Consider the following 14002-nt stretch of genomic DNA (forward strand, 5'->3'; position numbering starts at 1 on the left):
CCCTCCCCCTTGCTCTCATGCACTCTCTCTCTCTCTCAAATACTCAAATATTTTTTTAAAAAATACTATTCTGTCTTTTAAATCATGTCGTAGTTTTGACAAATAATTAAAAACAATTATTGTATTGGATAATTTGTAGAATAAAAGTTCTATATTCTATAACTTATAGAATAAATATCTGTGAGTCCATACTGATATAAATAAATGATTGAATAAGTAAATGGGGGAGAAGGGATAATTCTACAGAGGAATTCCAATCAATAAATATAGAACGAGGAAAACAGTAATAGACAAAATCTAAGAATGGATTCTAAAATTAGTGAGTGAAAGTTTGAGGAGAAACAAATTCGCATTGTATCAAATGATCTCCCCCAAGGTATATATTAATAACAAGGAGGGGGGCGGATATTAACTTTACAGTGGAGAAACCTAACAAGTAGCAGCTTAACCAAGCCACAGAGGTCCACGTCATCATCATGAAACTCCTGACATGGTAACTCGAGAAGGACACAGTATCACTTCTGTGGAATTCCTGCCAAAAATGCAAAACTACATTCTAATTATGAGAAAACATCAGACAAACTCAAATTGAGGGACACCCTGTAAAGCAACTGACCGGTATTCTTCAAAAGTGTTAAGATCATAAAGGACGAGGAAAACCCATGGAATTGTTACATAAGGAGATGAGGGAGGCACGATAGCTAGATGTAGTTTAGGAATCAGGATTAGATCCGGGGACAGAAAAAGGGAAAACTCTAGAATAAAATACAGATATTTGAATAAGGTCTGCAGTTTAGATTACAAGATTGTACCAATGTTAATTTCGCAGCTTTGACTATTGTACATAGTTTTGTAAGAGGATAACATTGGGGGAAGCTGTATGAAGGGCACGCCTGAAATCTGTATTACTTCTGCAACTTTTCTGAGGTCTAAAATTACCTCAAAGTCAAGAGTTAAAACTCTTATGTTGTAGAAAACATTTATCTACATAAACGTAGGTTGTTGGGATTACTAATTATGTGGGTTTTTTTTTTTTTCTTTTCATCATTCAACCCAGCTTCAGAGCGTTGTTTCCCCATCACACCACTCCCCATTTCCTAAAGGAAGTCATCTTGTGGACACATAGACACACGTGGATCTACTTGTCAAAGTACCTAAAACACACCTTCTCTTCTTGCCAGACTGAGCTCTAGTTCCGAAAATCTCAGAAATAAAATTAATTCTGTTGAGTTTTGTGATGTCAATTCTTCACCAAACATCATCCTTTTATATTCATTCATCCAAATATAAGCATTTTTTTCTCCCAAATGTGTTTCTATTGCAGATTTTCCTAAATCCATGATCAGTCTACTTTCTTCTAAATATTATATTTAATTCCTTAAAATATGTTTAGTAACTGGTGATTCGTGATGCTCAAGTGTTGGAGGAGGTCATCAAGAAGACATGACCGCCAGTTGACCTGAGAGCTGGACTTGGGCCATCAAAGGCTCCTCGCCTCTTTCCCTGTCCTTGGAATATAACTTTTGCCCACCGCTCCCACAGTGGGGGCTGTTTTCAAGGATGCAGCCTTGAGAGAGCAATATGTTTTTGAGACCATCTGGACTGAATACATGACTGAACCCAGTGAAGGCCCCTACATAAACTTTTAAGATTCTGGCAGGCTGGTGCAGAGATCTACTCATGTCACAGCTGCCTAAGACAAGCCTCATATGTAAGTTCCCTTGCTTATTGAGACGGCCACCTACCGACCCGGAGTGGCCCGCCACCCTCTTCGGGCTCTCATTACCCTCCAGGTGTGGGTGCCAGTTTCTAATTTCACCTGCGGAATTTCTTAGGCTTCAAACCGACATAAAGGGATGTAATGCATGGAAAAATTTGGGGCAAGGCTGAATGTTTAATCAGCTGCCGTGAGATCAAATGAGGGGAGAGGAAAATAGATTTGCAACACAATAATGCCTGGTGTATTCCTGAATCAAAGAACTGAGAGAGCTAAGGAAGCAGTGACTGGAAGACCCAGCAGTCACCAGCTGGCCCTGCAAGGGTGGGAGGGAGACAAGAGCAAGGAAACAGAGTAACAGTAGTTTGCACAGGGTGTTTTAATTTTGCAGAGCACTAGCATAGAAATATACACATGTAAACAATGCAGTGGTTACTCAAACTATACTAGAAATGTGGTATACAATATTCTGAATTCTTCTGCTTCAAGCGATAGTGTTCTTTTCTGTATGGACAAATATTGTCTAGTCCCCCACCCCCAAAAAGTATAAATTTCCTAAAATGAATCCACTTTTATACTCTGTATTACAAGTCATTTCCTGTTTTCAGCTGGTGATTAGCTTATTCCCAGAAGCACAAGAGGCCATGACAAATACAATCACAGTTTTAATTTTCTATTACAATTCTTACAATGTATTTAATTCAAGAATTGCTAATTGTTCCTGTAAAATCATTCAAATTGATATAGTGAATGCTCATAGTGCATATACCTGTACCTATGTACCTATAAGATACACATATGTATTCATAGTGTGTGTGTGTGTGTGTGTGTGTGTGTGTGTGCAAGAAAAAAGAAGAAGACAGGATTACATAGGCTTTCTTGGGAAAAGGACAAAGATGAGGTCAGACGAGTTTTACACCCAAAGGATCAAGATCCCATATCACAGATGACATTATGTGTTATTCAGATTTCACTTTTGATCTCTTGATCGAAATCCTATGAATAAGGCAGCATAGGAGTTATTCTCCTTCATTCAGAGATAAGCAAGAGAAACACAAGATGGTGAAGAAAGTTGTCAAAGACATTTGGGAGGGTGAAGGGAAAAGGCCACTTTTATATGTTCTTTCTGGAGGGAGATTTGCCAACCGCTATCAAAACAGAGGCTGGAGAAATAGAAAGAGAGAGAGAGAAGAGAGCTCTTATTTTTTTTTAAATTTATTTATTTATTTGAGAGAGAGAGAGCGAGCATGCAGGTGAGCATAGGTGCCTGTGAGTGGGGGAAGGGGCAGAGGGAGAGACCCTCCAAGCAGACTCCCCACTGAATGTGGAGCCCCATGCAGGGCTAACCCCACAACCCATGGGATCATGACCTGAGCTGAAATCAAGAGTTGGACCTTAACCGACTGAGCCACCCAGGTGCCCCAAGATAGCTCTTTGATCTAGCAATTCTATCTCTGAGAATCCATCCTGGAGAAATTCTTACATATGAAAAAAAAAAGTACATATAGAGGATAGTTGCTAGTGGAGAAAAAATGGACACAACCTAAATATTTTTCAATAAAGGAGTAGTTTTGTTCCTGTTATCTATTGCTACCTAGCAGACTAAATTTTAAAAAAATCATGCCCTAAAAAAACCCAACATTTTGTTATCTTTCATAAGTGTATGCATCAGAAATGTCTACAGGGCACATCAGAAAAGACCTATCTCTGCTCACCATGTCTGGAGCCATAGCTGGGGTGACTCGAATGGCTACAGGCTAGACCGCTGGGGACTGGCTCCATGTCGCTACATCCTCATGTGTCTCTCCACAGGCCCTCTCCAGCATGAAGAGTATTTGGACTTCTTACAGCAGCTTGAAGCTTAGAGAGACAGTTCCCAGAGACTTCTGGCCTCACCTTAGAAGTCACAGGTCACTTCTGCTGCACACTGTGTCAGGAGAGCCTCGATGGGCAGGCCAGAGTTTAGGAGGCAAATGGACTCCCGCTTCTCAATGGAAGGAGTAGCAAAGAACAGACAGCATTTTTTAATCTACCACACGGGTCCAAATTTGGTAACCATTAAAAGGAATGAAATGTTTTATCAATTCTGCTTCTATGCAACCTATGGATTACCTAGGCGCATGAGGAAGCTTCTGAAAGTGATGAAAATGTCCTGGTTTAACCAAACATTATCTTGTTATCTATTGTTAAATGTTTCATCTCTGTTGTGGTCGTGGTCTCACAACTGTATACATATGTCAGAATGGGTCAAACTGCACCGTTTAAACATGTATTCTATACATATGCACATGCAATGTATTCATTACGCGTCAATAAAATTGGGGCAAGGGGGAATGGAGCAGATGTGTAAGTAATGACACAGAAGAAGATTCAGCATATATTGTTGAATTAAGAAAGCAAGCTGCTGGGACACCTGGGTGGCTCAGTCGATTAAGCTTCTGACTCTGAATTTCAGCTCAGGCCATGATCTCAAGGTTGTGAGATGGAGCCCCATGTTAGGCTCCACCCTGGGCATGGAGTCTGCTTAAGATTCTCTCTCTCTCTCCCTCTGCCCCTCCCCCCCACTCTCTCTCTCCCTCTCTAAGAAAGAAAGAAAGAAGATGAACAATATAAATATAATCCCACATTTAATTAAAAAAATCACACACACACACACACACACACACACACACACACACAAAAGGTCTGAAAAGATATGTAGCAAATTCTTAGTAGTAGTCATCCCCTATGAGCTGGATTGGCAGAGCAGATAGAAGGGTATAGAACAAGGGCTTCATTATTTTAAGATTGTTTTTTAAAGATTTTATTTATTTGAGAGAGAGATCACAGAGGCAGAGGGAGAGAGAGAGGCAGACTCACCGCTGAGCAGAGAGCGCAGTGCGGGGCTTGATCCCAGGACTCTGAGATCATGACCTGAGCCAAAGGCAGGTGCTTAACCAACCTAGCCACCCAGGTGCCCCTTTAAGATTGTTTTTTGAAAAAGAGTTGTTACAGAATGAACATAGGCTGGGATGAGACGAAGTGAATTCTAGTCCGAGCTCTGCCGCTAACTAGCTCTGAGGCCATATCTTAATTTCCTAGAACAACACGTACTTGTTTATAGCAATAGTCCATCAAGTTCCTATGCACACCGGCCCAAATCACAACTACTCCTCATGCCTGCAGTCACCGAGCCGGTGAGAGGAGGGCAGCTCTGGGCCAGAGAGCACAAGCAGTCACCCGCAGCTGGCCAGCTTTGAGCTGCTCCAGCCTGACGCAAGCACGCTAGGCGACGTGTGTTTTCCACTCTGCTGCGGCCGCTTTTTCGGCTACCTCATTTGCATTCCGGGGGATTGTTTTCATCCCTAATGTTCTACAAAATGTGTGCCACTATTATCGCAAAACTATCATAAAGAAACTGAAAGGGTTCACTTGCTGGCTATTAAAAAATGTATTTTTTAGTGGTTTGAGGAGCCTTTCAGAAAAGGGTGGAGGAAAAGAGATTTACGACTACCCTCTGACATGAAGGACATTGGCAAAGACATCACAGCAGCCTGGGAACCGAGGGACAGCTGGGGAGCTGGAGGGGAAAGATAGGAACTGCAGGCATGTTAGGCCTTCAGGGGATTGACCGAGTGCTGGAAACCCATCTCCAGTAGGCCTCTTGCTCCTGTTAATTCCGTACACAGTACTCCCTCAGCTTGCATTTCCACCGCCAGGGAGCCGAGCGGCTATTATAGGTGCAAAATCTGTAAAAGTTGTTAATGTGCACCCATGGTAAACCTAAGATAAATGAGTCCGGGTCCAAGGTCTGACATGGGCACCCTCCTCCCCCAACACACACCAAAGCAGGTTCCCTCCTTGCAGGGGGTAGTGGGGAGGGGAGGTCTTAGTGATCTGTGAAGGATTCCTGTGGGTGGAGACAGGGTTTGGAGTGAGAAACTAACAGCCTGATATGTGAACTTTTCTGTGTGTGAATAAAAACAAAACAACAAAAAAAGCAAAAACATATGTGGTCTTTTTCGAATTCAAGAACTTTCATGATTACAGCATGACATAACATGCAGATACTCAACCAGCCTCATCTATATCCTGCATTTTTACATTTTCGTCTGCAAATCTCATTACGTGTGGCGGGCATTTGTTGTATACAACCAACAACCCTAAGCAGGGAAAGGAGGAGAAAAACATTTTTTAAACTTTTTACGTATTTATTTTGACCGCCTTACTGGGATGTGAGCTTGCTGAAGCACAACTGTGGCCATCGGGGCCAGGGATGCGGCGGTTTCTGCGCTGCTGGGTCCTGGCTTCCCTTCCCCCGCCCGCTCCTAAGCCCTGATTCCGCGCTCTTGGGGTTCGTGGTCCGGGCAGAGACGGTGGCCGTTGCGCTCAGGGGCGCCCCCAGGTGGCGGCTGCTGGTCCGCGGGCGCCCGTGCTTGCGTGCCCCGGCCCGCTGGCGGTTCCACTCGCGGCAGCCGACGAGAAGAGCCGCGCTCTCCCCGCACCGGGCATGCGACTCCCGCCCAGGGCAACCCCGCCAACTCTGGGCGAGGAGCGCCGAGACAGCCCTTGCACATCAGTAATGGGCTGCTTGGGGACAGTTCTGTCCTCTCCTGGCGGATTCCAGGCAGCCACGGCTCAGCTCCCTGCCGGAGAACGCAGGCTTAGGGGCTCTTTATTCCACAGCTGTAGCTGGAGCCCTACCATCCAGAGCTGCCAGCCTACCCCAGGATCTGTGGTCCAGGGTGTTGGTCAGCTTTTGCCTGTCCTTGCCCCTGTGCCCACCCCGCGCTCCGCAGCCCAGCCACCAACGGGTGTAGCCGGATCTCTTGTACACATGAACATGAGCAACTTGAAACTCTGTACCTCAGTGTCCTGGTAGGAAGATGTGCACTAAATAAAATAATAGAAGTACCTGCTGCATAGGGCGTGTGGTGAGGATAAAACGAGCCTTAGAATCAAACATGGGAGGTGCACAGTAAGGTTTAGCTCTTGAAGAAGGGAGGGGAGAGGTGAAGGAAGAAGGAAGGAGAAGGGGGAAGAAAGTGGGGAGGAGGAGAGGAGGGAGACGAAACTTTCAAGTTGTTTAGATTTTAATCCCTCTGGAATTCCCCAGGCTGACCTTCCAAAGCCTCCAGGACTTGGTCACAGCTCTACCACTGCCTGTGAGCATCTTCCAGAAATGCACTGAGCACATTCCAAGGATAAATTCCTCAGCTGCTTTCTAGCCGTTTTTCTGTGCCACACCCCAGAGAGGTCTGATGCAGTCCCAACAGCAAAAGAAGGGGTCTCTTTCAACCTGGTTCTCAAGTGGGGTGGGGCTCCAGACAGGGAAGCTCACCGGATTGAGAAGCCCTGATTTCGATGACCACTACTCACCCCTCCCCACAAGTAATCATCGTCATAAACACGGGTGATCCAAGGTGTGTGCCTTGCACCTGAGTCAGCAACAGTCACGGAGGCCTCTTCTTTCCTCCATGGGGGTCGGGGCAGCCAGAAGCAGCCTCCTGGCGGTCTTGACAGTTTCTGGCTAAATGCACAGCGACTTCAGCCTGCATTCTCAGAGTACAAATAGCACCAGCCAGTACTTGGCCGCATTCCTGAATGAGGGGTTTGACCTCTTAAAGAATAGAATATAGAGCCGGAAGAGAGTCTAAAGATCATATCATCAAACCCCTCCATTCCACAGAGGAGCAAACTGAGGCGTACGGAGGAGAGAAGAGCAGCCCAAAGTCCTCCAGGTGATTAACATCAAAGCCCAACTAGAACTTAGATAACCTGACTTCTGTGGATGATGCTCTCCATTCTACCTCAGAGCTTCTCCAAGGTGAGCGATGTGCAGAGCCCTTTAAAAAAATTAGATTCCTAACGTTGACATAAATATTTGTATGATGTTTCTTAAGTATGTAGAAGAAGAAAACATGACATGAGCTCTGTATGTTTACATCAAAAGAGACTTACAAGTTTCTTTAAAAAAAAAAAAAGATTTCTTTTATTTATTGGACAGAGAGAGGCACAGCGAGAGAGGGAACACCAGCAGGGGAAGTGGGAGAGGGAGAAGCAGGCTCCCCTCTGAGCAGGGAGCCTGATGCGGGGCTCAATCCCAGGATCCTGGGATCATGACCTGAGCTGAAGGCAGACACTTAACGACTGAGCCACCCAGGCACCCTGACTTACAAGTTTCATATCAATAAAAGTATAAAACCAGTAACAGTCCAAGTAACAACACTAATGAGATGGATGCTATTGTCTTGCTGGGAAACTAAGTTGCCACTGGCAACATGAAGACGGTGTCGACCGCTGCCACACAGCTGTTTTGGGGTTCCCTGTGCTTACGTCATACCAGCAACATGCTCCATTCCCCTGCCATTTGAATCACCAAGAAGCCTTCAGTCAGGCTAGATTCCTAATATGTTGCTGTTAACTGGCTTATACCTACCATGTGCATATGAAATCAATCCCTGTTCTTTTTTAGTTTTTTAAAGATTTTATTTATTTGAGAGAGAGAGAGCGTGCGCGCGCACAGAGGGAGAGTGAGAGGGTGAAGCTGAGGAGAGATCCCAACATGGTGCTCTATCCCAGGACCCCGAGATCATGACCTGAGCTGAAGGCAGCCGCTTAACCCACTGAGCCACCCGAGTCCCCCCTTTCTTAGTAGCTCAAATGTAATAGTCTATATATACACAAACAAGGAGGGTGCAAGCTGAAATCATGTGGCAACACTAAGCTATACAATAGTCACGATGATGACCCAGAATATGTACATATTTGTTTAAATATATGAAACAAAAACATGCATTTTAAACCTTTGTTCACAGGCTCTAGTTTGAGAAACGCTGCACCATGTCCTGCTGCCCTAAAGGCATAGACAGTGATGAAACTTCCCTGCCACCTGCTCCAAGAATCTGAAACTCCAGACTCCAGAGCCATGCCTTTGCTTCTTAAGGCTTTTCATCAATTAGTGTTTTAGAATGGGCCAATGGTAATGGAAAAACGTCTAAGGGACAAGCGGCAGGGTTGTTCCAAGTCAGGGAAGGGGTGAGAAAGCAGAAGAGGTGGACATAGGGATTCAAAAACCTCCTTAAAGCGGGTACTGTGAAGATTCACCTTGGTCAACTCCACTCAATTACTGAAATCTGAACACTGAAAAGGACCCCTGCTCATAATGCAACATTGCAAAATCAGCCCATGTTCTAGTTACAAAGTACCTCTCATCTGCTCTCACTTCAACTCCAGGAGAAAGTTGGTGGATGTCATCTCCAATGAATGAATGGAGAACGGAACCCCAGGGAGGTTTGTGACCTACTAAGCTAATGACTGGTAGAGGGCGGACCTATCACTGCAGCCAGGACACCCGACAAGACCTTCTCTCTCCCCTCTACACGAACAGTATGAAAGTGACACGCGGACATGCATTTGAACTAGTTAGCCCTTTCCTGTAATGGGACATTTTAGCAAGGATGAGTCTTAAGCGTGAGCATTACAAGTTCGAAGAAACGCCTGCAAGAGGAAGAGGCTTGAAGCCCTGGTATGTTCTGTTCTATCTACTACGAGGCAGGACTAGTTCAAGTGCCCAAACACGAGATCATGGCATTGAGGAGGAGGAAGGATAAAACACCAGGCTTCTCAGATCACGCTCCAGTTGACTTCTTCACTTACAATAAAGTTGCAAAGTGGAATCATTTAAAATAAAATAGTCTTATCACACCGGCAACTCCTTCCTGAATTTTCAGAGCACGTTAATTTGGAATTTCTCCATGTGTAATCCTCCAGCCTATTAGAACCACTTCTCTTGGGATGGTATTTATAGCCTTATCAAGTGTTTGAAGATCTGTTTGCTTTTGCAAGTTATTTCCTTGCTTACTTACCTAATCAATTTCTCATTCACACATCAGTGAACTGTAGAAATCACCTCAAACTCTGACAATTTATTTAAACAGTAGCTAAGGCTTTATTTCATGTTAAAAGAAGAATTGCTGTCCTAGACCAGACGAACAATCCCCCAGCTTAGAATTTAGAATCAATATTTAGAGTCAAGTCATATTTGAAGACAGACATAATTGCCTTCCAACATTTCAACCATGAAAACCTATGAGCTGCAACTTTGCTAGTCATAAAATTAAAACAAGTGCAATAAAATCATTATCACATGCTGGTGAGGAGAATAAACATTGGTAAAACATCTTTGAAAATATCTATCAGTGGTCTTTAAATTTTTTTAAACTACTTCTTCTGGGCTTTTTCTTTTTTTTTTAAGATTTTATGTATTTATTTGCCAGAGAGAGGGACTGCACGAGCAGGGGGAGTGGCACGCAGAGGGAGAAGCAGGCTCCCCACCAAGCAGGGAGCCCGATGTGGGACTCGATCCCAGGACCCCAGGATCACAGCCCCAGACGAAGGCAGACACCCAGCCAACTAGCCACCCAGGTGTCCCTCTTCTGGGCTTTTTAAAAAATTGGTAGTCTTAAATACTAAAAAAAAAAAAAAATCTTTATGTACAAAGATGTTCATCATAGATACCAACAAACATTTGGAAGTAATTTAAGTCTAGAACCATGGTAAACTTGTTTGATGGCCTATTAGATAGTCATTTTAAATTGTTTCCATTTTACTTGTATTTTCTGCTTTTTAATATTTTTAAATGAGCGTATATTATTTGTCACAGTGTGCATATATTAATTACTCCTATGTACTTTTGTTATATATGTGTGTTGTGTGTGTGAGTGTGTGTGTGTGTGTGTGTTATAGTATTAGGGATCTCAAAACATAGCCAATTCATTCATGAACTCATCCACTCATTAAACATTCAGTGTGCACCTACTGTGTGTCAGGTGTTGTGCTAGCGAGTCTGAGTAGTCAATACTAAGTAAGAACATTCCTGCCTTCAAGGACCCTACAATCTAGTGAGAGAGACAGAGAAGGACTGGAAAGTACAATACAATACATGACTGTATAGACCATACATTATTCCAATATATCACTGAAGCAAGATTGAGATGATATTACATAAAGCACAGAAGAAAAGCATCTAATCCATTCTTGGAAGATAAGGTTTATTTCCTGGAAGAAAGAACATCTAAGCACTGTTCTTGGCATACAGTAGATGCTCAATACATGTGTTTTGAATGAACTGGTATCAGAAGGGCAATGGGGCAAATAGAGAAGGAGAAACCCTTTCAAGACAAAGGAAACATCATGTGCTCATGCCTAGAAGCCAGAATATAGAACACTTTCAGAAGTCAAAAATTGTCCAATATGGCTGGAATTTAGAGGTGAGTTTAGAAAAGTGACAAGAGATGAAGCCCAAGAAGGGTGTAGAGACAAATCTATGAAACCCTGGGTGCCACACTAAGGAGTTTGGCCTGTACGCTGAAGAGAATGAGCAGGGAGGACATTGCCAGATGGGCCATGTAGAAAGGCCCTGGACAGAAGGACACATGCAATGACAGGAGGCCAGTCGGGAGGTGGGGACGCAGCAGAGAGAAGAGAATGCCTGGAGGAGACAATAGGATAAAATCCACAGGGCTTGAGGTTCAACCGTGAGACGTAAAATGGACAGGAGGAGGCGGGCGCCTGGCAGTGGAACGGGGTACATGGGAGTGCTGTGGTTTACACAGGATCAAGCGCAGGCCCTTGCTGGAGGCATGAGGGGGTGGCTCAGACGCCCATGCCATGGAGTTCTGCTGCACGGCTGCCTTGCCCTCAAGCCACACCTGCGGCGTCGCTGAGATTTCCCTGTGGCCAGAGGACGAAAAGCCCTAGGCCTGTTTATAGATGGTTTTGGGCAATACGTAGGCACCGGCTAGAAGTGAACAGCTGCAGTGTGACGGTCCCAGTCAGGAGTGGCCCTGGAAAAGAACTGGGCAAGAAACTCTTCTGAGCGCTCAGACTTCCAACAGCACCCTCGTACTGCCGGGGCGGCAGGACTTGAATCCACGAGCGCAGCCAAAGTGGTTCGTCTTCACTTGTGCTTCGTTTGTCCCCCGGATGTTCTCCATTCCTTGTCTCATGCTGTATTTGAAGAAATGTCTTTAAATCTGGTTTCCAGTAGACTAGCTCTCTCTTCAACTGTTTGCCTTCTATTTTAATTCCAATAACATTTTTTTCCATTTTAAGGATTCTATTTTTAAAGATTTATTTTTATTCATTTATTTGAGAGAGAGCATGCACACATGAGCGGGGGTGGGGCACAGGGAGAGGGAGAGAGGATTCTCAAGCAGACTCCGCACTGAGCTCAGAGCCCAATGTAGGGCTTGATCCCCTGACCCCAAGATCATGACCTGAGCCAGCTGGACTTCACCCAGGGCGCGGAGAAGCCCTCCCGGGGAAAGACGTCATAGCTGAGCACTGAGGGGCACCCTGTCACTTGGAGCTGTATCCAAACTGCCAGACCCTCTCCAGGCCCAACTGTAGCTCCACGGCATCTTCCACCACCGTCGGATACAGAACATCTAATTGCCCCCCGCCCCCGCCCCCGGAGTCGCTGTGAGGAGTAGAAGCTGCCTCCAGGACTTCACAGCTCTTTCTACCCTGCTAACATTAATAGGGCTTGGGGGTACTCTACAATTGTTCCATTTTCTCCCACCATACTCAAAAAATGAGAGATTGCTTTCCTCTGTTCTCAGAACTTTCAGGAGCCATCCTCAGCCCTGCCGCTTCCTGATGGGCAGCGCAAGCAACATGACCAAACGTTCAGTTTCTGGGGCGCCTGGCTGGCTAGTCGGTGAAGCGCCTGCCTTCGGCTCAGATCACAATCCCAGGGTCCTGGGGTCGAGCTCCGCATCGGGCTCCCTGCTCAGTGGGAAGCCCGCTTCTCCCTCTACTGCTCTCCCTGCTCATGCTCTGTCAAATAAATAAATAAAATCTTTAAAGAAAAAAAAACAAAACTTGCAGTTTCTGTCAGAGACCAGTAAAACTCAAGCGCTGTTTCACAAAGAAAAAAAAAGTTATTTGCAAGAAAGGGTATGGCTTTGCCCCCAAACTCCAGGGGTGTGCACTGCAGTTCTCCTACTGGGGTTTCCTGAAGTCTCCACACAGCACCCCGTCTGCGCCAGACAATCAGGTGCGTCCATGTGACAGAGCAGCACGTACTCAAGCCCGGACTTGCCGCAGACCTTCTCCTGCTCCGGGCCTCGCTCCAGACTGGCAGCCTTACAAGTTCTTTCCTAAATAGGTCAGAGCAGTAAACTCAAATATGCTGGATGTTGCCTCCAAAGAAGCCCATGGTAATGGCCATAGGTCTCTCGGGGTTTGAGGAAAGATTTCGAGTATATGCTTGGAGCAGTGTCAAAGGGTTCCAGGGCTGAAAACCAGCTCAGACCTTGGAACTGGGTGAGAGGCCATGACTCTACGACTGTGACCCAAATTAGATCTCTGCTTACCTGGCAAGTTCCAATTACGTAAATCAAGTTACGTTTTTAGCAGGCTGACCATCTATTTCATTCCTAGGGACTCCATCCCTAGACGATCCTCACGAGTCAAAGCGTTCTATTTGCCACTGTGGGCCCACCGCCAATTGCAGTGACCATGTCTAGTGTCTCTTGGCCTCTGAGATCAGAAGTTCGCTTCAGTGGCAGCATGGCTCATCGCCATTCTCAGCCTGCAGCGGACACGCACCGCGAAGTTTCTGAAGGAAGCGGCTGCTCCCATCAGCACATTTCAGAATACCGCACTGAAGGGAGTATCTTCTGGGCCCTCCTCGGGGGACACAGTCAGGGGAAGTGTTTTTGACAGTCTTGGTGTGGAGGCCCACATAGGATTCAAGAGAACGAGAAGGGCCGCAGTAGACTGCGTGAGAATCTCTTAAGCATTCCAGTTTCCTTGCCTACACTGGCCTTGTTTGGATGTTCCTGCCCCGGAAGGATAACACATGCTCATCCTGTTGAACTCAAGAGTGGCTGTGTGACTTGCTTTGGCCAATAAAATGTGAGAAACCATGTGTATCACTTCCAGGGAGACACCGTGAGCCAGTATGTGCTTCACTATGACCTCTTTTCTCTGGGCCACAGATCAACCATATACCAAAAATAAGGTCCATCAGCTTGGGTCCAAGGGAAGGCACTACAGAGCAGAGCTGTAGTTGATCTCTGATGTGCATGCGGTGTGTATAAGATCTAAATCTTTGTTACAAGCCACTGAGACGTTGGGGCGACTCCTTACCACAGCATCACCTCGTCTATCCTGACCGATACAACTGCAAACACTTACATGGAGTTTTTCCTATGTGCTCTACCACTTTACATACGTTAACTCTTTTAATTTTCACGAGGACTCTATGAGTTAAGACCTATTACTACCCAGTTTCCC

The 14002-nt window shown here is 45.3% G+C and overlaps 1 protein-coding gene across 2 annotated transcripts in view; it reads right to left on the minus strand.

The window, feature by feature from the left end:
- Nucleotides 1–10728: 10728 nt before the first annotated feature.
- Nucleotides 10729–14002, minus strand: part of SLC25A30 (solute carrier family 25 member 30) — an 84569-nt gene continuing 81295 nt past the window's right edge. For both annotated transcript variants that reach the window (XM_040622954.1, XM_040622942.1), the window contains one exon: nucleotides 10729–11707. The gene's annotated coding sequence lies outside the window, so the exon portion shown is untranslated. The remainder of the gene's footprint in view (nucleotides 11708–14002) is intronic.

Source organism: Ursus maritimus, unplaced genomic scaffold, assembly GCF_017311325.1.
Source record: "Ursus maritimus isolate PB19 unplaced genomic scaffold, ASM1731132v1 scaffold_10, whole genome shotgun sequence".
Lineage (NCBI taxonomy): Eukaryota > Metazoa > Chordata > Mammalia > Carnivora > Ursidae > Ursus > Ursus maritimus.